This window comes from Pinus tabuliformis, chromosome 1_1 (genome assembly GCF_031772625.1).
Source record: "Pinus tabuliformis cultivar Carrire ecotype Pingquan chromosome 1_1, CPIR1, whole genome shotgun sequence".
Lineage (NCBI taxonomy): Eukaryota > Viridiplantae > Streptophyta > Pinopsida > Pinales > Pinaceae > Pinus > Pinus tabuliformis.
Window position 1 is genome coordinate 606,914,318 of NC_142297.1, and position 27,453 is coordinate 606,941,770.

Here is a 27,453-nt window from a genome sequence, read left to right on the forward strand (position 1 = left end):
TGATATCATGTATTTTGGGCTGCACCACTGATGAATTCGTTGATGAGCTTACCTTAGCCTTCATGTCTATTTTCACCCCAGGAAAGCCTCTTGCTACTTTGTAAAATTATGCCCAATTCATGGCTGAAAGGATGCATGAACAATTTACTAGAATGCACAATGAGAGAGTATTCAAGTACTCATCTATATTATACCATATGTTTTTGTATTATCAGTCAGACAGGTTTCCCTTCACCCTCCAGAAGCTTGATACTAGAGGCCAACCCAGGTCTGTCATATTTTGGACACCATTATTCCATAAGTATTCATCACCATACTCCTATACAGACTTCATTGAATATTTTGTCCATCCAGTCATGACTATGCTGACAGGAAGTCTCCCCCCCCCAGAATAAGATAAGAGATCAAGGGAGTTCTCCAATTGTCCAAGCAAGGTAAAGTGGGAGACTGGTACGTTTACCAAAATCACACTAAAATAAGAATCTATGGTTGCCAACTAGCCCCATACAAACTTCCCAAATACCTCGCCATGAGGTTATTTTCTCTAGATAATTATAGGCAGATAATGAACTCTGATGAAGTTGATTTTGTCTTAGCTAAGAAAAGAACTCAGTTCAAAGTCAAAAATCAGTTAGGACCTTTCACTTGCAATTATAGAGAAGCAGGGTAGGAAGCAGACCTGATTCTGCAACGAATGAAGTTCCAAAATAGTTTCATGTGGAGATATGACCCTCAAGGGTTTATGACTAAACTTAGACAAAAGGTCAAATTGGGGCCTTACATTCATCACCCCATACCAGAGATAGAAAGATATGCCAATCAATCTGAGTGGTTGGAGAACACTCTCATAGATAGGGATAGTACAAAGGTAGATGTTGAAAATACCTTGTGTGATTTAGAAAGACAACTTGATGAAAACTCATTCCTACGGGTACCACAGCAAGAAGCAACCATGAGTACCCCTACAGTTTTGGAGACTCCTCAGAATGAGAAAAAGAATCCCAAGAGGAATAGAGAGGGAGCCTCCACTTCAGGCATGGACACATCCAATATGTAGTATGAAGCCAGCTAGAGCAAAAGGCCAAGGCTCAATCCTGTTTCAGAACAAGAAGACACAGAAGGCTGAGTAGAAGTAACTAATACTGAGTTTGACATGAGCAAGGGTAAAACTCCATCTGGAGAAACATAAGAGCCATCTATATCACAGACTCAAATGTTAGAAAGGTAGCTCAATGTAGAAGTCTCCTCTTTTAGTAGGCCTGCTGATAAGGATAAGGACATAAAGGACAGGTTCAAAGAAATCAAGATGAGAAACGAGAAACTGAAGGCACAGTCTTATGCACATTATCTCAAACTTACACCTACAAGTCAAACTAGGTTGATGTCAGCATTTGACATCAACGAAGGAAAAATGAAAATGTCCTTCATAGAGCCAAATGTACAACAACCAAGGACATCAACGGATTTCACAAAAATCATTTTTGAGGTATTGTCAATGGATATTCATCCCATTGACCAAATTGAATTCCACAAACAGGCTGGAGAAATGATTTACTCCACCCTTACTGGAAAAGCCATAGCTGCCCATCAATTGCAAAATTCATTGAACAACATTTCAGCCCAGTATCAGTTGGAGAAGGCCTCCTCACAAGCAAAATACACCAGAATCAAGTCTTTGGAAGAATTAGTGATTGAATTGGGACATGATTCAAAAGACATCAAAGCCATTGAACCACTGATAAAGAAAAATAATGATGACATTGCAGCACTTAAAAAGCAATTGAAGATACCTTAAGGGCAACATCCCCAGAAATAGGAAGTATTGGAAAGCCAAGCCAGGCATGAAGAGTTGACGGACTTAGTCCTAAAACTAAATGATCAGTTAAGGGAGACAGAGAAGGAATTGGACAACCTAATCCAATTAAAGCAAACTGATATTGCCTCTACATTAGTGAATGTCATCCCAACAGTATCAATGGCTATTCCTTCTACATTGGCAGCCTCATTGGCTCCCACAGCTCATATGGCAATAACAAAGCCAGTTTCCACAGAGTCTACATCAGCAGTAGGTACATCAGGTGAAGAAGTAGCGAAGTTGGTTAGAGCTATGGAAGAGATGTCTATACAGGCAACAAAGATGAATAAGCTCAAAGAAAAGGTGATAAGCTTGGAAACTGATTGCAAGCTTGCCAAAATCATGCACAAAGAAGTGCAAAAAGCTGCCAAGATAAATGAGAGGTTAAAAGCCATGGAGAAAGACCTGACACTAAAGGAACCTCTTGGGCAGGCCAAGGAAGTACTATGGGCCAATATCATTGACTCTGTCAATGATATTTGGCCATCTATTCAGGTGATATTTGAACAGATAGATTTAATAAAGATAGCTACAGAGGCCATCCAAAGAGTAAAAGAGGAATTAGGAGAAATGCCAGAAGATGCCACCAGAATTATCCAGTTCCTTAACAGTAAAAATAAGTATGAGCTTCAGGAATTGGAAATAGAGGACAGAACAGAGACAATTTTAGAGGTGAGAAAAGTCCTTTCCAAGAGAAAATTAATGCTAAACTTGGAGGACAAATGTTAGAATATGCAGGTAGTCATTGGTAGATTTATGGCTAAATTTCAAATTTTGAGAGAAAAAGGGTTACCCAGTCCCTTAGTAATAAATGACAAGCTCATAACACAGCAGTATTACAACAGAAAAATGAGATGGCTAGCAAAAGAACAGGTCAATACATCATCAATCAAGGCATTTCCGACAGGCAAAGTACTTTATGAGACATTTGAAAACTTGTTTTACCTCCAGCATGAGGTAAAACACTTGTTTATCAATAAGCCTACTTTTTCCAAGTACACCGAGGCAGATGAAATATATAGGAGGATGCTAAAGATCCAATTACCTGATGCTGAAACATGGGAGAAATTGACTGATTTACTGTGAGAAATATGTAATAAAAAGGTTAATGTACAGTAAAAGATCAAACAGCAAAGCAACATAAAGGGCTAAAATAAAACTATAAAGGCCAGCAGTACCAAAATAAAAGGGACAACATGAAGCAGTTCAATAGTTGTCTCTATCTTCTTGCAAGAAGATATTATTATTTCCTAGATTAAATCTAAAATTAGTTTGAGATATTTTTAATAAACTTTTGTATAAATAATTCACAATTTGAAGTATGTAGGGTGGATTCTATTAGAAATTTCTATAGAATTTTTTATCAAGACGAACAAGAAGGTTATTGTATCAGTTGATGAGCCAACAAGCTGGATTGATTAATAAATATCAGATTGTTCCAAGGATTCATGTGTTGAGCGAATATCAGACAAGTATTTTCATGTGTCTTTGTCATTTTCTCAAATTTATTCATAATCTTATATGTGTATCAATCTAAATGCAATAAATGGAACAATATTTCAGAACTTGTTTAAATCACACTCTGTTTTAACAATTAAGCATTTGAATGTTTTCTTATGATATTTAAATTAAAGAATTCTTAATTGCTTCTTTAGTTTAAATTGATTTCATAAATAATCCAGGTTGAAGGATTCTTAACTGCCCTTTGATTTTGATTACCCCTTCCTTCCTCATTCATTATCCAGGTTTGAGAACCCTTAACTGCTCTCTCACCATGAGTGAAACTCTTTCACCTCTCTGTCTCAAAAATTCTGAAATACACTTTGTTATCTTGCCCTTGGAACATCCCTTTAGTGAGTTTATCCAGCCTTGCTTCCTTATCAGTTGACTCCATAGCCCAATGGTCTAAAAGACATCAATTTATCCATTTGTTTAAGAGATCCCACCACCCAATTCAAACAAAATCAAAACCCCTTGCACAATCATAGCTAGCCTAAAACATCTTAACTAAACAAAATTAAATCTTAAAGAGAGAGCCCTCTCTAAGCATCAGGAAGGCTAGGTCCTGATCTCCAAAAGTGGATAGTGGTTACCTTTCGTTTTTCCTTCTTATTACTTCAAAGGAATTATTAGAGTGATAACACTAGGGTTTATAATCCCTTGGTTTATAATATTGGGTTTATTAATATTGATAATCAATTGGGCTTATTAATCCCTTTGGTTTAATATTATTTCCTTGGGTTTATAATATTAATCCCTTGGGTTTATTAATTTGTTGGGTTTATAATATTAGTAATACCTCAGGTTTATCATATTTTTTTTTTTTTAAAGGTGGAAAAACCTATCAAACTCAGTTTGTCAAACCAACAGTGAAGACAACCATCTCTGGCTGCTATCCGGGAATGTCAGTTGACACATCACTGTTATCATATTATTGATAATACCAATGATATTATCATATTATTATTATCATATTATTATTATTATATAATTATTATTTTATAAAAATAATAGTTATTTTTATAAAATATTATTATAATTATACATTTATAAATATCAATATTAATAAAAATATTAAAAACCATACCATTAACATTTATCCTCATGTATCAACCACAGTTACTAATTTGGTCGTGCATGTGATTAATATACACCTACAGGCATATATCATCCACATTTATTAATGTGGTTGTGCTAATCTCAACACTGTAGAGTGGGTTTTTTTAAGAGAAGAGCATTTGATGCTTAAGCGTTCTTGAAATAATAATTGCGTCGAGAGGCGCTCTCCAATCTAGTATTATAGAGATGTTGTAATGTTTAACATTTTGACTTGATCAAAATAAAATTCAAATTTTAGTTGTATTTTCATCTTAACTTTTATAGGTTTACTTAAATGTAAGGTTAGACGAATGTTATAGGTAGAAATAACTCACTTTGCATACTTTTGTGTACACCCACATCAAAAAAGTTAAAAATATATGAAAAAAACATGTTGAACACACTTTTTTTTCATGTATTTTCATTTTTTTATGTGAGCCTATTCGGAAGTATGCAGAGTGAATACTTGTTGAATGATAAAGTAAAATAAGTTGTTAAATGAGAAATTTAATTCTACATCAAACAAGTGTTTACACTTCACATTTAAATAAACATTAAAAAAATAATTTTTTTCTTTTTTAAATTATAATTTTTATTTTATTATTATAATTATTATTATTATTTTATACATTTAAATACACATCAAATTTAAATACCCATATAAAGAAATAAAATTAAAATACAATAAAAGAATAATTTCATTTTTTTTAAATTATAATTATAAATTTATTATAAATTTATTTTTTTCTTTGAAACACTCACCTCAAAATTTTACAATCTCAAAATTCTATATGGTAAAGAAACTTGTTATGGGCTTTTATTAAAAAGAAGATTTTACAATAATAATTTGCAATTTACTTTTAGCTATAAAAATTATTACCGAGAACTTTGTTGTACTTATAGTTTGGTTTTATTAAATGAGATTTTACTATGATTATAAATAATAATGGCAATATTGTTTCAGAGATTTTATCATGTACTTAGCTAGAACTTTGTTGTACTTATAATTTGGTTTTATTAAATGAGATTTTATTATCATTACAAGTAATAATGATAATATTGTTTTATAGATTTTATTATAGTTTGGTTTTATTAAATGAGATTTTATTATGATTATAAATAATAATGATAATATTGTTTTAGAAACTTTATGATATACTTTTTATTATAGTTTGGTTTCATTAAATGAGATTTTAATGTAATTATTTTAATAATAATGACAATATGCTTTTGGAGACTTTATCATGTACTTTTTACTGTAAAAATTATTAGAAGGGATTCTAGACTTTAAAATGATTCCAAAATAATAATGATACTATGGTTTTACAAACTTTGCAATGTATTTAAAACGAGACTTTGTAAGACATTAATAATTATAAAGACAAGAAAACAATCTTGAGACTTTTTGTAGAGGCAAATTTGCAACGTACTTAGGGTTGATTAGCCTTTGTAATATACTTATGGTTTATAAAGGACTTTGTATTTTCGAGTACAAAGATAACAAAATGGTTTCACATACTTGTACTTTGTACTTTATGATTGGTTACAGATTTTGCAATGTATGTATTGTTTGGTTTGTAGTACATGGGACTTTGCCATGTACCTTTTATTATAAAAATAGGTTTTGATGATATGAGACTTAGTAATTATAAAAATAGGTTTTGATGATATGAGACTTAGTAATTATAAAGATATCAAAACTAGTTTGATTAAGAGAAACTTTGCAATGTACTTATTATTTAGTTAATGTACTTATTATTTAGTTTTAGTAGAGGGAATTTGGTTTTGATTTATTAATTTTTATATAAGTATTATGTTAATCTTTAAAGTTTTAGTTAAGTTTTATATATTGAGTGATTACATTTTTATTGTTTAGAAATTTTCATGGTCTTACTTCATTATAATTATATATTTGTCTGCTATATATATATACTAAGGTTATTTAGTCTTATAATAACCAAATCTTAGTTTATATATTGTATTCACTGTAAAATGATATCTTCATCTCAAAGTGAATTCTAATTATTGATTTATCATCATTATCAAGGTGCAAGGTTCATAACATTGGTACTAGAGAATATGACTTTAGGATTTCATTGCTTCAAATGAGTCATCTTAGCATTTTTTTATATTATTTTATTTGGGACACTTTTGATGCTTTCATAATATTGAGAAAAGACCCTAGGGAGCATTAAAATTTTAAATTTTGGTTTCTATACTTTTGGAGATACATGTTGTGGTATTTAAGGTTTGTGATTAGTCTTAAAATTTGTCTCAAACGAGTATTGTCGACATTTTCTATATATATCTATATATATATATATATATATATATATATATATATATATAGGTGTTTCAAACTATGAAATTTTAAGCATATTGAGGAGACATCACAAGGTATGTATGATAATAAATTTAGATTTAGGTTTGCTATAAATTTCTAAGATATACCCTATGGAATTTAGGGTTTGTGATTAGTCTTGAAAAGGGTTTTTTATAGGTTTTAAAATCAATTGTGAAAGAGTGATCTTGGCATTTTTGCTATAACTTTTTTACTAGGACATTTTGGATTGTGAAATTTTCAGAGATCTGAGGAGATATAATGAAGTAACTCAAGTAAAAGATTCAAAATCATATTTCAAGAATTGGAATAGTAGCACACCATATAAGTTTTCTCTTAGGAAGAGGCTAAGAATAAATGAGTTTTGGGAAAGTTACCATGACGTTCACTTGGCACATCAATTTTTGGTTAGTCCTATGTATTGCAAAATGACATAAAAAAGTATTACAGGCCAAAGTATCAAACTCATAAGGGCTCAAATCTCAAAGGTATATCAATAAAAAAACCATCCTTTTAGATATTATCGAAATTAAGGTTTTAAAGGTACATAACTTATAAGTGAGATGAATTTTGATTAGAGGATCTATTTTTTGGTAATTGAAGTTGTGATAAAGAGGAGTACTATTATTATTCTCCAACATGACTACAAATAAATATACTATACAAATTAAGCCTCCTAAAGGCTCATGTAGGACTCATTAAGAAATTAAAGATTTAGAATTTAGGTTTTCCCAATTAGAGAAGAAAGTTAATGAAATGGATTATTATATCTTGATAAAGGTGGATTTATTAGGCTACCAAGAAAAAAATAAAATAGAAATGATGGATGAAATGGAAAATAAGATGGACAAAAACAAGGAAGAAATAGAAAAATATATTAAGGAAGAAATATGAAAATCTATGAAGCCCGTGGAAAAGATTTTCTTGGAGAAGTTTCCTAAAAGGGATATTGAGATCTAAGAAAAACATGAAAATAAGAAGAACAATTATATTTGAACTCAATCACATATGGGGAGTATTTTATCGCAATTGGAGAGCACAAATATTGAATGACAAAACCATAACCATTTTTTTCACTCATAGATCCTCATTATGCAGACTTTAAGTTAACACCAATGAATTACTACATTCTAAATATTGATATGAGGAAGTTTGATGGTAACAATCCTATAACATGAATATTGCATAAGGAAAAATGCATTGATCTACACCAAGTGGTAGCCTTACAAAAGGTAAATATTATAGCCATGGTTTTAGAAAAAGATCAACATGTATGGTATCAATGGATTTTGCAAAGGAAAAATGATTTTGGTATATCTTGATCCATTTTTATAGAGGAATTAATATAACATTTCGGAGATATTAAGAGTAATACATTCTTTAGTCAATTTATGAATGATCAACAAAAAGGTATAGTTATAGAGCACATTCAACAATTCTAAAACTAGAGTCTTAAGATAAAGAACATTTCATAGAATAATTTGTTAGACCTATTTATGGGAACTTTAAGGGAAAGTGTCAGCCCCCAGGGGGTAGCTCAATTAGCGATATTCACGAAAATGAAGTGTTATGTACAAGGAGGCTGGAGGTTCAAATGCCCCAAATTCATTTGTGCCAGTAGAAGGGGGATATGTAGGTACCTAGAGGTTATAGTGGTAATGATTGGAATCTACCCCATGTCACGTGAGTACGATACCTACATATTAAAAAGAAGTTTTTACAATAATAATTTGCAATTTACTTTTCGCTATAAAAATTATTAGCTAGAAATTTGTTGTACTTATAGTTTGGTTCTATTAAATGAGATTTTACTATGATTATAAATAATAATGGCAAAATTGTTTGGAAAATATGCTTGGAAAAAAACTAAAACATAAAGGATTTAGACCACGATATTAAAAATTAATAATTACTAGTAAAATATTTTAAAACGTATGTGTGTGTGTGTGTAAGTTAAGAACTTTGCATTATGTCAAATGAGGATTTTTTAGACCAAAAATCTTCTCCTACTAGTTTTACCAAAAGGAAACTAGACCAGTAACATATATTTAGAGTCCTGAGGTTGATAATACCTTATCTGACTAGAGCATATTTTAAATAGAAACTTATTAAAATAGGTTGGTTGTACCAAACCTTGACATGCACTAATATGAGTAGACAAAAAAAGACTACTAGTACTGCAAGAAAAAAACCAATAATTCATAGCAACTATTAGACATAATCTCTAGGCATATTGGCTGACTAGTCAATACCCTCAGCCAAGGAGAAGGAGATGTTGGTTGATCTCCTGGCTGCAATGGTCAGCTTGCAGTCTATACTATTAATTTTTTCCTCTAGCTCTACCAATCTAAATAGAATTTTCATGTTGAGTCCTCTCGTGCCTCCCTATGCCACCTACAATATTTAAATGACATTTAACCATGTGGCGGCTTAGTGCCATGATTGATGAAGTGACAAGAGTACATGAAATGACCAAATATAATGGGAACCACAACCCCTTTCATGTAAACTAGTATCATATCAAGGAGGAAGAATGCTCACTCCTAAACAATTATAATTAAATTCTAATTAGGCATTGAAAACCCTTAAAAAACCAAATATGTAATATATTATATAACACAAAATCATTAATATCATATTTATAATATATATTTTAACACTTTAGTAAAAAAATAACTAAAACTATTTAAAAAATACCCAACAAAATAGGTGGATGAAATAATAATTTTATATATATATATATATATATATATTAACTCCATCACAATCCACAATCCTAAAATTTTGATACATAAGTTGTCAACTGTTGGGTCCCTATAATACTAGTGATTACCCCATTACTATTGTAGTTATACCCCTTATTTATATTGTTGTGCCCCTATTACCCCCATGTTGTTATTTCTGTGCCCCATGGAATCCCTCTATTGTTATTTTTGTGGCTTTATATTATTATTGTTAGGTCGGCTGGATTATATTGTGACTCCTTAGACTCCTATATATAGAAAGGAGGTTTTGTCATTTGAATCATCAAAGAATTGTTCATTTATGTAATGTAAAGGAGGTTGCCCCCTCGAAGAGGCTAAATTCTAAGGCGTTGATCTATCTTTTCTTGAGCTGGTTTCATAACATTTGGTATCAGAGCTTTGCATTCTAGGGTTTCGCTGCTCCAAACAGGTCATCGTGGCATTTTCGCTATAACTTTTTTTCTATGACATTTCAGAAGTTGCAAAAAAAACCCATTTGAGAATAATTGGCTCTGAACCTTGGCTCCGAATTTCAGAGCGTTTAGCGCAATATTTTCGGAGATATGATCTGAGGAAGTTGGTCTTTTTGCAGACTCCTGAATTACATTCAAAACAGGTGACCTGGGGAAAATCGTCATAACTTTCTCTCTGAGGATCGGATTGAAATTTCGTAAAAAGGTACAGAAAGAGGACAGACTGTAGTTTCTTGTATGCATGCTTTAGATCCAAAAGTCGAAACAGTGACTCGTGGCACGTCGTACAAGTTCACTCTACTGAACTAGTCTATAAGCAAGTCACTGTGGGAGATTTCACATAACTCTTCCTTGGAGAATCCAATTTGGGTCAGACTTGTGGCATTGGAAAGAGGACACAGAGGGCTACTACAGCTCACAAATTCAGAAATAGATGATTGGAAAGTACAGAGATACATCAGAGGCAATATTGAGCTCCTATAAAGTGAAAAAAGGTGTGTAGATTTTCTTAAATTTTTGCTTAAGCTTGGTTTGAAAATTTATTTTGAAGGAATTCAAAGGGCATAGTAGAGCATTATTATCGGTAACTGATGCCCCGAGGAAAGAAAATGCAAACACCTAGTAAGGAACCTGAAAGCTCTAGCATGACTCATGAAGAAGAGGAAGAAATGCAACATGATATATCAAAATTACAAGACCAAGTGCAACAATTGTCCCTTGCACAAAAAGGAACAGAATCTAAGATGGATGGTTTAAAGAAAGATGTAGAAGCTAAGATGGATGGTTTAAAGAAAGGTGTAGAAGCTAAGATGGACTGTTTAAAGAAAGGCGTAGAAGCTAAGATGATTGACGTGGAAGCTAAGATGGATGATTTGAAGATAGATTTGAAGACAGACATGGACGAATTGAAGATAAATATGAATAAGTTGCTACAAGAAATAGTCCCTAAGGGTGAAAGGGTACTAAAGGAAACTCATGATGAGAACAAAAGAAATGTTAATCATGATTCCATAGACGCTAATGTTGGATCGAAGACTCACCATATTCCAAAAATCGATATGAGGAAGTTTGATGGCAAGGATCCCGCCACATGGATATTACAGATGGAGCAATTCTTTGATCTCAATAATGTGCAAAACACACAAAAGGTACGTATGGAAACTGTATATTTGGAACCAAATCAGTTTGTATGGTATCAATGGCTTTGCTCTCGTAAACAATTTATCACTTGGGCAATTTTTACGGAAGAATTGATAGCACATTATGAAGATACAAAAAGCAACACTTTTTTTAGCCAATTGATAAGTCTCAAACAAAAGGGTTCAGTAATGGAGCACATTGAGGAGTTCCAAAAATTGAACATAAGGGTAAAAGATATTCCAGAGGAGCATAGGATTGATGTGTTCATAGGGTCTTTAAAGGATAATATCCAACATGATGTTCGCCTTTGGGAACCTGATTCATTAGAGAAGGCATTCAGGTTAGCAAGAAAAATGGAAAGCAAAATTATGGCAACCAGGAAGCATACCACTCACAACTATAAAGACGAAAGTGTTGTTGCCCCTAGTCTTCCACAACCTATAAGGTTGACACCACAACAATTGGAAGAAAAAAGAGCAAAAGGGCTTTGTTACAGTTGTGATAGCAAATACACTAAAGGTCATAAGTGTGCTGAGAAGAAATTATTCTACATAGATTGTGAAGAGGAAGAAGAAAAGGAGCAAGAAAGGTCAAAAGAAGAAGATATACTCCAGGAACAAAGCCTAGATGAAGAACAAATAAATCCGACCATATCTTGTAATGCATTGGCAGGAATTACCACTCCTCAAACCATCAAGATAGAAGGACAAATCAAGAAGAAAAAGGTAATAGTGTTGATTGATTCAGGAAGCACCCACAATTTTATTCATTGTAGGGTAGCAAAAGAATTGAATTGCTTCCTATATCCAGCACCAGAGTGTCAAGTGATGATTGCAAATGGAGGAACAATAAATTGCTCTGGAAAGTGCCATAATATCAAGCTATCCATGGGAGAATATGTATTGACTAGCCCAATGCTTTCCATTCCAATGGGAGGTGTTGATGTTGTACTAGGAGTCCAATGGCTACAATCCTTGGGTACAATAGCTTTTAATTTTCAAGAACTTTTCATCAAATTTTCTACGGAAGGAAAGGAAGTTGAATTAAGGGGTATTGCAGGGAAACCAGGAAAGATAATCAGCTCTAATGGTATGACAAAGCTTCTAAAAAAGGAGCAAAGAGGTGTAATTGCACAATTATGTTCGCTAGATGTTTCCACATCGGAATCATCTATTTCTCCAGATCTCCAAAAAGTCCTGGACAATCATTCCAAGGTATTTGAGACTCCCAAAGGTCTCCCACCTATGCGTGATCATGATCATGCTATTCATCTGATTCCAGGAAGTGTTCCTCCAAACATCAGGCCGTACAGATATCCCTATGTCCAAAAAAGTGAAATTGAACGTATGGTTGCAGAAATGCTAGAGGCTGGTATAATTCAACCAAGTCAAAGTTCTTTCTCTGCTCCAGTAGTATTGGTGCACAAGAAGGATGGATCATGGCGCATGTGTCCGGATTATAGGGAGCTCAACAAGCTCACTATTAAAGATAAGTTCCCCATTCCTGTCATTGATGAATTACTGGATGAATTGCATGGATCAATTTACTTCACCAAGTTGGATCTTCGTTCAGGATATCATCAAATCAGAATGAAGATTGAAGACATTCCGAAAACGGCATTTAGAACTCATGAGGGTCATTATGAATTTTTGGTCATGCCTTTTGGCCTTACCAATGCACCTTCAACATTTCAAGGTTTGATGAATTCAATTTTCAAACCATTCCTTAGAAAATTTGTGTTAGTATTTTTTGATGATATACTAATCTACAACAAGTCTTGGAAGGATCATGTTGAACATGTTGACAAGGTGCTACAACTATTGGAGGAGAAACAATTATATGCAAAAAGATCCAAATGTTTCTTTGGAGTCCAGGAGGTGGAATATTTGGGTCATATTGTATCTCATGAAGGAGTTAAGGTAGACCCTAGCAAAATTAAAGCCATTAAGGAATGGAAAATCCCCACATCCATAAAGCATCTGCGAGGATTTCTTGGGTTGACAGGGTATTATCGCAAGTTTGTTAAGAATTATGGGAGAATAGCAGCACCTCTAACAACATTATTGAAGAAAGATGCATTTTCATGGACTTCAGAAGCAACAAAGGCCTTTGAACATCTTAAAGAGGCAATGTGCCAAGCACCGGTCTTAGCTACACCGGACTTCACAAAAACCTTTATTGTGGAATGTGATGCTTCAGGAAATGGAATTGGTGCTGTTCTAATGCAAGATGAAAGACCCATTGCTTTTGAAAGTCGTCCAATCAAGGGAAAGTTTTTAAGCAAAGCTATTTATGAGAAGGAAATGTTGGCAATACTCCATGCACTTAAGAAATGGCGACCCTACCTAATGGGAAGACACTTCAAGGTAAAAACGGATCATGATAGCCTTAAATACTTTTTAGAACAAAGATTATCCTCTGAAGAGCAACAAAAGTGGGTCACAAAGATGTTGGGTTATGACTTTGAAATCATCTACAAAAAAGGGAAGCAAAATGTGGTGGCAGATGCACTCTCAAGAAAGGATGAGGATGTGGAAGCATTGTTGTGCGCCATTTCTATTATCCAACCAGATTGGATAAACGAAGCAAGGGAGGAATGGAAGAATGATGAAGAAGTGTGGGCACTTATTCGAAAGCTACAACAAGATTCCAGTACGTTTGATACATTTAGCTGGAAAAATGATTCGTTATGGTACAAAGATCGCTTATACCTCTGTAAGAATTCCCAGCTAAAACAAAAGATTCTTATGGAATTGCACACTTCTCCCTTAGGAGGGCACTCAGGATTTTTAAAAACTTACCACAGGGTTAAGAAGGAATTTTTTTGGGATGGCCTTAAATCAGATATTCAAAAGTTTGTGGCGGAATGTTTGGTTTGCCAACAAAATAAAGTTGAAACAATTAAGACACCGGGTCTATTACAACCTTTATCCATTCCAAGCCAACGTTGGGAGGAGGTTTCAATGGATTTTATCACAGGTTTACCCAAGTCTGAGGGAAAGAGTGTCATCATGGTGGTAGTTGACAGACTTACCAAGTATGCACACTTTTGTGCATTATCACATCCATTTAAAGCCAGTACAGTTTCTACTGCATTTATGGAAACAATTCAAAAGCTACATGGAAACCCAAAGATTATTGTAAGTGACAGAGATCCCATTTTCACTGGAAATTTTTGGACAGAATTATTTTCTTGTCTTGGTACTCAGTTAGCTCATAGCTCATCTTATCATCCTCAATCTGATGGGCAAACTGAGATAGTAAACAAATGTTTGGAAGGATATCTTCGTTGCTTTGTATCTGATAAACAGACACAATGGGTCAAATGGTTGCCTCTGGCTGAATGGTGGTATAACACTTCCTTCCATACAGCAACAAAAATGACCCCATTTATGGCACTTTATGGGTATCAACCACCATCCATCACATCATATTTAAGAGAAAATTCTAAGGTTCAGGCAGTGGAACATCACATCGAACATCAACAACAAGTCCTCCAACTCTTAAAGGATAACCTCGTGTTGGCACAAAATAGAATGAAACAACAGGCAGATCAACATCGCAGTGAAAGAAGTTTTGATGTAGGTGATTGGGTATTCCTACGGCTACAACCATATAAGCAAATGTCCCTAAAGCAAGCTAAGAAGGATAATAAATTATCACCAAAGTATTATGGTCCGTACAAGGTGTTGCAAAAGATTGGTACTATGGCATACAAATTGGAGCTTCCTGCAGCTTCTCGATTGCACCCAGTTTTCCATGTTTCATGTTTAAAGAAGGTTATAGGCGACAAGCTCCCAGTTCAAACAATATTGCCAGAACTTGACGAGGGAGGAAAAATTATATTGGAACCGGAAGCAGTCACAGAAACAAGAACTCGACAGCTACGAAATCGATCAATTTCAGAGTATCTTATCAAGTGGAAGAACTTATCCGCTGAAGATTCCACATGGGAGGATGAGAATTTTATGCAGAAGTATCCAGAACTACTCAAGCGTTGAGGACAACACTTTTTTGAAGGAGAGGGGCATGTTGGGTCCCTATAATACTAGTGATTACCCCATTACTATTGTAGTTATACCCCTTATTTATATTGTTGTGCCCCTATTACCCCCATGTTGTTATTTCTGTGCCCCATAGAATCCCTCTATTGTTATTTCTGTGGCTTTATATTATTATTGTTAGGTCGGCTGGATTATATTGTGACTCCTTAGACTCCTATATATATAAAGGAGGTTTTGTCATTTGAATCATCAAAGAATTGTTCATTTATGTAATGTAAAGGAGGTTGCCCCCTCGAAGAGGCTGAATTCTAAGGCGTTGATCTATCTTTTCTATCTTTTCTTGAGTTGGTTTCATAACACCAACTTAATATTCATTAGTCATATTAAAGGAAATATTCTTAAACTTGATATAACTTATATTTATCTAACACAAAATCGATGCACATTACAATCTTAAACAATGCAAGAAAGAAGGTGTTTTTGGAATTGGAGGACAACACAAACATAACACAAATATTATGTAACCAACAACGCCTATTTATCATGCATGCCAAGAGAAATCACTTAATCAAGGTTGTGATTATGCGAATGATGCAAATATCCAATGCGAGATACTTATATTGTAGGTCTGCATCAAAATAATATTGTTATCCTTTAGCTATTTTCGATTTCAACATTGGGCTACTTTTAAGTATATTTGATAATATATATTGTTTTATGTATGAATTAATTATAGTGTTTATTTTAAGAATATTTTGGGATTAAATTGGAAGGAAAAAAATTGATTGTTTAACTTTGCTTCTTTTGTAGGTCAGATTTCGAAATATTCATAGAATTTCCAATTGACATAAGGATATTTTTTTAATTATGTTTCATGAGTTTGTTTTATTAATGAAAAAAATATTTGTTATCTTTTCCATTTGGTTTCAATTCGCATAGAGGGACATTTTGACCTATTGTGATAAGACAAAGAGTAAACAACTCCTAGAATAGAGTCACTCCAATGGAGTTGGGACATCTAAACTTTTGCTAAATCATAAAGTGACTTATCAATTGTGTTTGTCCAAATTGCCATAAGCTCAAGTTCAAACCTATGGTTCTTCCTGAAACCGAATGTGTACAACAACAATGATTGGACTTAGCTGATACACAAGTTGGAGAAGCGACTTTTTATGGGTCACATAAGTGGTTATCTTTGGGAGGCAAGCTCATTCTTTCCAAATTTGTCCTGGATAACATATCCATTTATTGGATGCACATTTTTAAATTGACCAAGCATGTCATAAACAAGATAAATTTCATTATTTCTCGTTTTCAGTGGGATGGTTCTTGGGAGAAGAAAAAGAAAAAATCATATTGTTAGGTTGGAAACTTGTCAATGTATGTTGTCGTAGGTGGTTGGGGCCTCAAAAACATGGAAGTATTCACCTTGATTTAATGCTCAAGAACTTTTGTCTGGTTGTAAGTGGTGATGGATTGTGGAGTGGGATCATCAAAACCAAATATCTCAATAATATGGATCTTTCAGGGTGGATTCGCATGAGTGCTCAAGTCCCTTCGCAGATATCCCAATAATGGAGAAGCATGCTCATAACAAAACCTTGGTTCCTTGGTAACTTGTCTTGGAAAATTGGCTTGAGGTCCATTGTGGAAATCAGTTTGGACATTTTCTTAGGTATGGTTGGCACACACTCCATTTCTTATCCACTTATCTCTTTCTTACATAATATTGACATACGTGTGCTTAAAGACATTGTTGTCATATATGCTTCATCCTCTTACACCACTCGTTGGAAAGCTACTCGGATGCTCGGTCTACCGACACATCTTGTCCAAGAATGGTCAGTATATATTATAAATTTGCAACTAGCTGGGATTTTGTTGACCCTATCAGAGGACAAGTTGCAATAGAATGGGGGGTTGCATAAAGGCCAGATCATATTCAAAGAGGCCTATTCCATCATTAACCAGGTCATGGATTCACACCTGAATTACCCTTGGCTATCTAGGTCATGGCATTGGTAAGTGCCTCAAAACCTCAAATGCTTCCTTTGCATGGTGGCTCATAACCGAAGATTAACATGTGAAAATCTTACCAATCGAGGATTTTAGGGCCTGGGTTGATGTGACCTCTACAGGAATCATGGAGAAGACATTTCACACCTATTTCTTCATTGCTCTTTCTCCAAATATATCTAGTCTAGTGTGCTACGCCTTCTAGACTCTAATGTTGTTCCAGACTAGCCAGGCATTGCCAATTGGCTTTCATTGTGGTTTGTGGACAACAAAATGCATAGATCTCTCCTCTTCTTTCTCCTTTCAATCATTTGGAGGGCTTGCAACACACACATCTTTGACTTTGTTATGCCATTAATTAACATGACCTGCTTCTCGACTGTGGCGTTTTATAAGGAATATTGCAACCCATAAGTCTCCTAGATCTACATGTTCACATAAGGATTTGTGGTCTATCTTTCTTGTTAATTTCTTTGATGGAGCCAACTCATTTGTATCTTGTGGCAACAGTATGGTGATTCATTTGGACCCTATCCATTTTTACAGTTTTTTCTGGCATAGTGATTCTGGTACAAATACCAAGGCCAAACCTTTGGCCTTATGGGGAGTCCTTTATTGTGCTAAATGGCTTGCACTGTCGGAGATTGTTATCTCTGGGGACTCTAAGTCTATTGTTGATTAGGTGAATGATTGCTACAATTTACAAACTCTCACCCTCCTCAATTGGTAACATAGGATTAGGGTTTTGTCTCTCGCCTTCAGAAAAATTTCCTTTTCTCGTATTTTCCGTGAGCAAAATAGAGAGGCTGAAATTTTGTCCAAGGAGGGATGTTGTGCAGCCCGGAGTTCAATCCTCTCCCAGGAGATTGGATCTAATGATATGATGCGATCTAGACAGGTTTTGCTTTAACGAGGTAACTCTGTTCGCTCTTTCATTTAACATCTATTTGCGTTCATCTGACAATTGTTTTTTGTTCTACTATTTTGCTTTTTATCAGTCATCTATTTTTATCACAAGACATTTATATTAGTTATGACTCTCATGGTTGTTCTCTAAACACATAACATTTATGCATTATCTAATTGTCTGGATCATATTTTTGCAAATGTACTTTCTATCATTATAATATGAAATGTTTTTCCTATCCTAAAAAACATTCAAGCTCAAACATGATGAAATGAGATGTATAAAATATGTTGATTTCTTATAAGTTATTTATTTGAGTGTAAAAGTGCTTATTATCAAAACACCATGGTTATGATTTTTGAAGATTTATGCTTCTTGGGCTTGGCTGGGAACATTAATGGAGCAAACAAACGGTAGTGGTTGAAACTGATGCACCATTATTTTTTAGAATAAACTATTTCCAATTATATTACCCAATGGCCATTAAATAAAGGATATAATGGCCATTAAATAAAGGATTTTAGTAAAAAGTGAATGTGTGAAACGGTATAATCATTATAGAAAGTTTGAGCTGATTTTATGGCCAACGATAGAGATGCGGTTTTTAAAAAAGTTGAATGTTTGCAACGATATAATCGTATGCAATAACTGCAATATCAAAAGTCATGGGATGATTTTGTGCCCACCACTGAGAGCAGATTATTGTCAATTTATTGTCAATTTCTTTTAAGGTAAATTTGAAGTGATATTCTATGTGCATTGATGTTTTTAAAGTCGGAAAAGTAGTTTTTTTTGTTTTGAATGATCCCTAGAATTATTACAAATTTATTTCAAATACAAAAATATCAGAGATTGGAATTAGTAATAGAACTTGCTTTCATACTAATAAAATTATGTATTGGTTTTTTTTCTTTTTCTAAATATAAAATATATTCATTGGATTTTGAGTAAGAAATATATATATTTTAAATTTTAAATTAAATATTCTATATATATATATATATTATAAGTTATTTAAATGTAATTACAAGTTTGACTATTATTTTTAAGTGTTTTTTGACTTTAGGTTAAGTTGAAATTTAACCTTGTTCAATAAGGAAAAACATCACTAATGACTCACCCCAAAAGCTGAGGTGGATGCCTTCGTGGCAACTGGCCCACATCATCCCTTCCCGCGCTTGTATGCACCTGGGGTTTTTGGTGAGGTTTTAATGGAGCATTAACTCCGCCACCTTCTCGAGGTTGTCTTGGTCTCCGTGTTATGGTTCTATGGCACGGGTTTTGGTTGTATCTTGGGTTATTATTGCTGTTGGTTTCGCTCTGCTCCTCTGTGCCCTTACCTGGTTCCTTCCACCCGATGGTAATGACTCTCTGCCTCCCACTATTTGCTGGTTCCGGTCTCAGCTCTGGTTCTATGTTACTGGGTAATGTTAAGATGTTGTACCGACGAGTTTGGTGGCTGCTTCTTGCATGGTTTCACGAAACAATGCTAGGCTTCGTGGCCGTTCTGGGTATGTGGTGATTTCTTTGTAGTTTTAATCAGTTTGATGCACTTCTGGTTTGTTTCTATTGTGTTTGACTGTAACTATGGTGCACATTCTTATCAGGTCCTCAGCCCGACTTCCTTGGAAACCATTCGGCTGTAGCACAAGGTAACCTCTCTGTTCCGATTTAGGCCCCCTCTTTGCTTTTCTTCTGTTAACAATTCTGCTCCTTGTGAGCAGCTAGGGTTTCGTGGCTCTGTGGCCGTGGCTCGAATGTTGTTGGTCTTGGGTTCGGCTATGGAACTGGCTCTCCACTTCAGGTAACCTCCAGGGTACTCATATTTACCCTTTTCTCTGTTTATTCTCCATATAACTAGTTATGCTGCCTCTCTAATCGTTGTTTCTTGATTGTGCAGGTAATTCGCTCCTCTGTGGTGGCAGCAAGGGTTTGGCCCCTGATGGTTTATGTTCCTTCACTCTTCCATTCCGGTCTCCACTTGAATTGGGTAGGGTCCTCCCTGTTTATCTTATACAGTTCCTATAGGTTTGTTTTTATAGAGACGAAGTCTCGTTTTTTTGTTGGTCCTCAGTTTTGTTTGTTTGTCGAAACTTCTGGGTCATTAGTTGGTTGTTGGCGTCCATGGCTCTACTGAGATTTTGGTTGAGAACTTGAACGCAATTTTTTTGCAGTTTGGCTCTGGTTGTTGAGCGTGGTCCCGTCTCGGTTTGTCTAGGTGGTCCTGGGTCATAGAAACCCTTCTTGGTCTGCAATGAAATATCTGAGGACTGTTTGGCGATTGTATATTTTTTGGAAGGCACTATGCCTTATGCTCTGAACCTGTGTTGGGTTACAGGATGTTGTCTCTGGCTATAACCAATGTTTATGCAATATATGTGTATATATTTATAGAAATGATGAATCTCCTACTTGTAAGAATTTCAATGATTTGCTTTTGTAAAGTACCTGAATGAATTCACTTGCAGTATTTAGTTGCTTGATGTGATGCACAATCTCGTTAACAGTCCCTCAATCATGTAATTAATTTCATACACAGTACTAGTCATTCATAATAACAATTGTTGGATACCTGAAATGCTTCTCTTTACTGTTTTAAAATATTCTGTCAGAGTTTACATTCTCTGGTGTCTATTCTTCTTTTTGGCAACAACCCTTGGTTCATCTTTTGATTATGTATTTAAGCTGTTGGTAGCCTCATTTAGTTGAGGAACTACCTATAGTTGCAATTTGCAGTTGCATTCCTTTTTGCTGTTATTCAAGTACCAATCTATTTAAGACTATTCCATAATCTATTTACTTTCAAAAATAAAAAGTAACGACGTTGGCTGTGACAACCTTCTTGAAAAGAAATAACAATTAAAGTAAACTGAAAAGTAAATTTTAAAAGAAGTCTTAAAACAACATGTCCAACTGTCGCCTCCCTAATTGGATGCTCCTGCATTAGGCTCACCGTGGGGTGAATGAAATTCATGGCTCCTATCCATGAGCTCTTCAATCGAATACGCAATGTGTTGAATCTGTCCGGCATCCAACTAGGAATTTTACTCAATTGGATGGTCCTTCCACTTAACCAAGTACTGCAAATACTCCTTTGGGCGTGTCCACCTAGCTACCTGAGTGTCCAGTATTTGGTCAATCTCCAAAGGCTTGGCTGGGGGCATCTGTCTGATCCATGTCCCTGTCTCTTCGTCTCCCTGGGTGTCCCATGCGTGTCCTGTTGAACTGTCCTCTGTATTAGCAAAAATATAAGGGTATAGGTCTGCTACATTGAAAATGGGCGAGATCCCAATACCCAGGGGTAATTGCAGTTCATATGCGTTGGCAAATAATTTTCGTAGTATGTGGCAAGGCCTTATCTTTTTCAATTTAAGCTTGTTATATTATCTTTTAGGAAACCTCTCCTTTCGTAGGTGTGCCAGTACCAGGTCTCCTACATTAAATTGCACTTCCCGTCGTTTTAAATCTGCCTTTTTCTTATATCTTTTGCTACTATTATGCAATTTAGGATTCACCTGTTCATGAAGATCGTTAATCATTTTGGCGAAATCTTCTCCGTCAGAACTCCTTCGTTCCAACCGAAACAAATCTCATAACTCGTGCACTCCATGGGGGTGCATGCCATATAGGATCTGGAAAGGGCTTCTACCTGTACTCCTGTTGGGTGAATTGTTATAAGCAAACTTTTCTTGTGTGAGTACGCGATCCCACTATCATGAATTCTCTCTAACTAGACTACGTAACATATTTCCCAGACTTCGATTTACTACCTCGGTTTGCTCGTCAGTCTGTGGATGATAAGCTGAGTTGAAGTTCAATTTAGTATCTAATTTCTTCCACAAAGTCCGCCAGAAATGGCCCGTAAACTTCATGTCCCTATCCAAAATAATAGACTTTGGTAAGCCATGTAGTCTGACAATTTCTGTGAAAAATAAATGGGCTACATTCGTGGCATCGCTGGTCTTTTTACAAGGAATAAACTGTGCCATCTTAGTAAAGCAATCTAGTACTACCATGATTGAATCGTACCCTTTTTGTGTCCTCGACAAACCCAAGACAAAGTCTAAACTGACTGAGTCCCATGGCCTGTCCAAAACAGGTAGGGTCATATACAGTCCCGTATTTTGACTGTGTCCCTTTGCCAGCTGACACATCTTACATCTAGCTACATACCGTTGTATGTCTCGCCGCATCTTTGGCCAATAATAGAAGTGACTTACCTGGTCCAAAGTCTTGTCTATGCCAAAATGTCTAGCTAGAACACCACTATGTTTCTCCTGAATTAAGTTCTCCCTCATTGAACATTCTAGAATACAAAATTTTCCTCCCTTGAACAAAAATCCTTCCTGTATGTTATAATCTAACCACAAAGTGTTGTCTCTCAATAGCGGATTCTGGCAAGCTTCATATGCTTCCCAAAAATCTGCATCTGTCTCATACAGATCTTTGAGATGTTCAAATCCCAACACCTGCACTCTGCTTTCCTGTAAAAATAAAACTTCTTTTGCTTAACGCGTCTACCACTTTGTTGGCTTTTCCACTGATGTGCTTCAACACAAACATGAAACTCTGGAGATATTCCACCCACTTCGCATGTTTATGATTCATCTTATGCTGCTGCATGACATATTGCAAAGCAGAATTGTCTGAAAACAAATCAAATTCATTTCCTAGAAAGTAGTGTCTCCAATGTTTCAGCGCTTGCACCATTGCATAGGATTCCTTGTCATAGGACGTATATTTATGTCTACTCTCATTTAATTTCTTGCTGAAATAGGCCACCGGTTTATCCTCTTGGCTCAGTACTGCTCCAATGGTTGTCCCACTAGCATCGCAACGAACTTGAAAAAGTTTGTTGAAATCTGGTAACCTCAAAATGGGTCTTTCGGTGATCTTCTTTTTCAGCAGCTGAAAGCTCTTTTCAGCCGACTCAGTCCAATGAAAAGGTTGATTTTCTTTCTTGACGGTGTCCACCATGGGTGCACAAATCCAACTAAAATATTTTATAAGCTTTCCGTAAAAACTTGCTAGCCCATGAAAACTCCGTACTTCAAATAAAATTTTTGGGGACGACCAGCTAACTATGGTTGCACCTTTTCCGGATCCATCTTTAACTAATTCTCTGAAATCACGAATCCCAAATAAATCAACTCCTTCTTACAAAACTTACATTTCTTCAAATTGAACAACAATTTGTTCTACTATAATTTTTCCAAGACACACCTGACGTGTCAAAAATGCTCTTCCCTATTCGTACTGAAAATAAGGACATCATCCAAATACACAATAACGAACTTCCCGATATACTCTTTCATCATCTCGTTCATTAAGCACATAAATGTGCTGGGTGCATTGCTCAATCCAAATGGCATGACTAGCCATTCATACAGGCCCTCATTGGTTTTGAAAGCGGTCTTCCACTCGTCTCCTTCTCGAATCCATATCTGATGATAACCACGTTTTAAGTCAATCTTTGAGAAATACGCTGCTCCACTCAAGCAGTCCATAATATCGTCCATTCGTGGTAAAGGAAACCTGTATCTAATGGTAATCTTATTGATTGCTCAAGTCGGTACACATCGACCACTCTCCTCCTTTCTTGGGAGCTAAGACTGTTGGAATTGCACACGGACTTAAACTTTCCTAAATCAGCCCTTTGTCCAACAACACCTGTACCTGTTTCCTAATCTCCTCATTGTCCTTTGGACTCATTCGGTAAGTAGCTTTGTTGGGTAAACTAGCTCCTGGGATGAAATAAATATGGTGGTTGATACTCCGTTTTGGGGGTAACTTATCTGGAAAATCATCTACTACTATATTGCTAAATTCCTGTAACATATCTTGAATTTCCTTCGGCAAATCCTTAATTTCAGTATGAATTAACACTGTCCTCGGCCTCCACACAATTGCAAACTTTATTTCATCATCTCCAATCTACTGTAGGAACTCTTTTCCTCCTAATAATAATGCCTTTGTCCCACTGCTCTCTGTTGTGTCCTCTTCCTTCATGGGTACCAACGTATGCTTGATCCCATCTTTCGCAAACTTATAACAGTTTGTCTTCCCATCATGCACTACCTTCCTATCATACTGCCATGGTCTACCTAGCAATATATGGCACACATCCATCGGCATAATGTCACATGTCACCTTATCCTTATACCCGCTAATATGAAATTCCACTTCACACTGCTCATTAACAAGAAGTTGATGCCCTTTTTGTAACCAAGAAACCCAGTATGGGGTTGGGTGTTTTAGTCTTTTTAAACCCAGTTTCTCTACCATCTCTGTGGCTACCAATTTATTAGTGCTTCCGCTGTCAATGATCAGTTTACAACACTTCCCATGCAATTTACACACAGTCAGGAACAGGGCTTTCCGCTGTGTCTGGTCAGCTAACTCTTTAGCTAGCTTCAACAAGACTTTGTTCAACACCAAGGCCTCTCATGTTTCAGGCATGTTCTCCACTTCTTGAGGTGGGGCCTCAGCGTCCTCTAGTTGAGCAACATATGCTCCTCTTTGTCCTTGATCACTTTCAGGACATTCAAAAGACTGGTGTCCCCATTTGTGACACTTGTAACATTGATAAGCATTCCCCCTGCCTTTGTCGTTACCTCTCCCTCGCTGGTAAGGCCTTCCCCCTCTAGTGTTACCTTCTTTATCAGTTGACCCTACAATTTTTGAACTGCTGCCTTCCTCATTGCTGATGGCAGTTCTGCCTCTGCCAAAGGACTACCCCCTTCCTCAGCCGGATCCACGTCCTCTCCTGGCATTTTGTCTTCGGGTGATCTTCTCCTATGCTTTTAAAGCATTTTGATATGCTTCTTCTATAGATTTGGGAGAGAGAATACTGATCTCATCTAGTATCTCCATCCGTAATCCATTCACGAACCTTGTTGTCTTTTCTGGGGTATCTTCGACATAACCCGCTTGTAGATTCACTCTATAAAATTCTTCCGTATATTCCTTCACAGTCATTGCTCTTTGTTTCAGGTTATGTGCCTATCTATATAGAGCAATCTGATAGTCTTTACGTAAAAACTTACCTTTCATCTTGGCGATCATTCTGGTCCACTTTTTAATTGGTGGCTTATTTGATCTCCTTCGCTCTGCCTGCACACTGTCCCACCACAGTGCTGCATGCCCCTTCAGTTTTGTAGCTGCAAATCTGACCCTCCTATCCTCACTGATTTCCTCACATTCGAAGTACTTATCCAACTCGCTAATCCAGTCCAATAATACTTCAGTGGATAAACTGCCATCATAGGTTGACAGTTTAGGCTTCGGTTTGTTGCTTGCTAACAGAACAGATTTCAACAACCTTATCTCTAGCCCTTCCTCATCAGACCCATCTGTCATAGTTGCAGCTTCTTCTTCACTATCGTCACCACCTTCTGGATCCCTGCGCCTCCCTGCTTCTACTGCTGCTAATCTGGCACTTAGGATCCTGATTTCCTCACGCAGTCCTTTGTCGGCTACCCTCTGAATAGCTCTACCTCTACCCCTTCTTCCTACCTCCATAATTTTTCCTTTCTTCCCTAAGGAAAGAATTGCTTTGATACCAAAATTTGATGACTCACCCCAAAAGCTGAGGTGGATGCCTTCGTGGCAACTGGCCCACGTGATCCCTTCCCATGCTCATATGCACCTGGGGTTTTTGGTGAGGTTTTAATGGAGCATTAACTCCGCCACCTTCTCGAGGTTGTCTTGGTCTCCGTGTTATGGTTCTATGGCACGGGTTTTGGCTGTAGCTTGGGTTATTGTTGCTACTGGTTTCACTCTACTCCTCTATGCCCTTACCTGGTTCCTTCCGCCCGATGGTAATGACTCTCTGCCTCCCACTGTTTGCTGGTTCTGGTCTCGGCTCTAGTTCTATGTTACTAGGTAATGTTAAGATGTTGTACCAACGATTTTGGTGGTTGCTTCTTGCGTGGTTTCACGAAACAATGCTGGGCTTCGTGGTCGTCCTAGGTATGCGGTGATTTCTCTGTAGTTTTAATTGGTTTGCTGCACTTCTGGTTTGTTTCTGTTGCGTTTGACTGTAACTATGGTGCACATTCTTATCAGGTCCTCAGCTCGACTTCCCTGGTGACCATTCGGCTCTAGCACAAGGTAACCTCTCTGTTCCAATTTCAGGCCCCCTCTTTGCTTTTCTTCTGCTAACAATTCTGCTCCTTGTGAGCAGCTAGGGTTTTGTGGCTCTGTGGCCATGGCTCGAATGTTGTTGGTCTTGGGTTTGGCTATGGAACTAGCTCTCCACTTTAGGTAGCCTTCAAGGTACTCATCTTTACCCTTTTCTCGGTTTATTCTCCATATAACTAGTTATGCTACCTCTCTAATCGTTGTTTCTTGACTGTGCAGGTGATTCGCTCCTTTGTGGTGGCGACAAGGGTTTGGTCCCTGATGGTTTCTATTCCTTCACTCTTTCGTTCCGGTCTCCACTTGAACCGGGTAGGGTCCTTCCTGTTTATCTTATACAGTTCCTGTAGGTTGGTTTTTACAGAGACGAAGTCTCGTTTTTTTGTTGGTCCTCAATTTTGTCTGTCCGTCGAAAATTTTGGGTCATTAGTTGGTCGTTGGTGTCCGTGGCTCTGTTGAGATTTTGGTTGAGAAATTGAACACGGTTTTTGTGCAGTTCGGCTTTAGTTGTTGAGCGTGGTCCCATCTCTATTTATCTAGTTGGTCCTGGATCACAGAAACCCTTCTTGGTCTGCAATGAAATATTTGAGGACTGTTTGACGATTGTATATTTTTTGGAAGGCACTATGCCTTATGCTCTGAACCTGTGTTGGGTTACAGGATGCTGTCTCTGGCTATAACAAATGTTTATGCAATACATGTGTATATATTTATAGAAATGATGAATCTCCTACTTGTAAGAATTTCAATGATTTGCTTTCGTAAAGTACCTGAATGAATTCGCTTACAGTGTTTAGTTGCTTGCTGTGATGCACAATCTCGTTAACAGTGCCTCAATCATATAATTAATTTCATACATAGTACTAGTCATTCATAATAACAATTGTTGGATACCTGAAATGCTTCTCTTACTATTTTAAAATATTCTATTCTCCTTTTTGGCAGCAACCCTTGGTTCATCTTTTGATTGTGTATTTAAGCTATTGGTAACCTCATTTAGTTGAGGAACTACCTGGAGTTGCAATTTGCAATTACATTCCTTTTTGTTGTTATTCAAGTATTAATCTATTTAAGACTATTCCCTAATCTATTTACTTTCAAAAATAAAAAGTAACGACATTGGCTGTGACAGCCTTCTCGAAAAGAAATAACAATAAAAGTAAACTGAAAAGTAAATTTTAAAAAAATTCTTAAAACAACATGTCGAGCTCTAGCCTCCTTAATTGGATGCTTCTC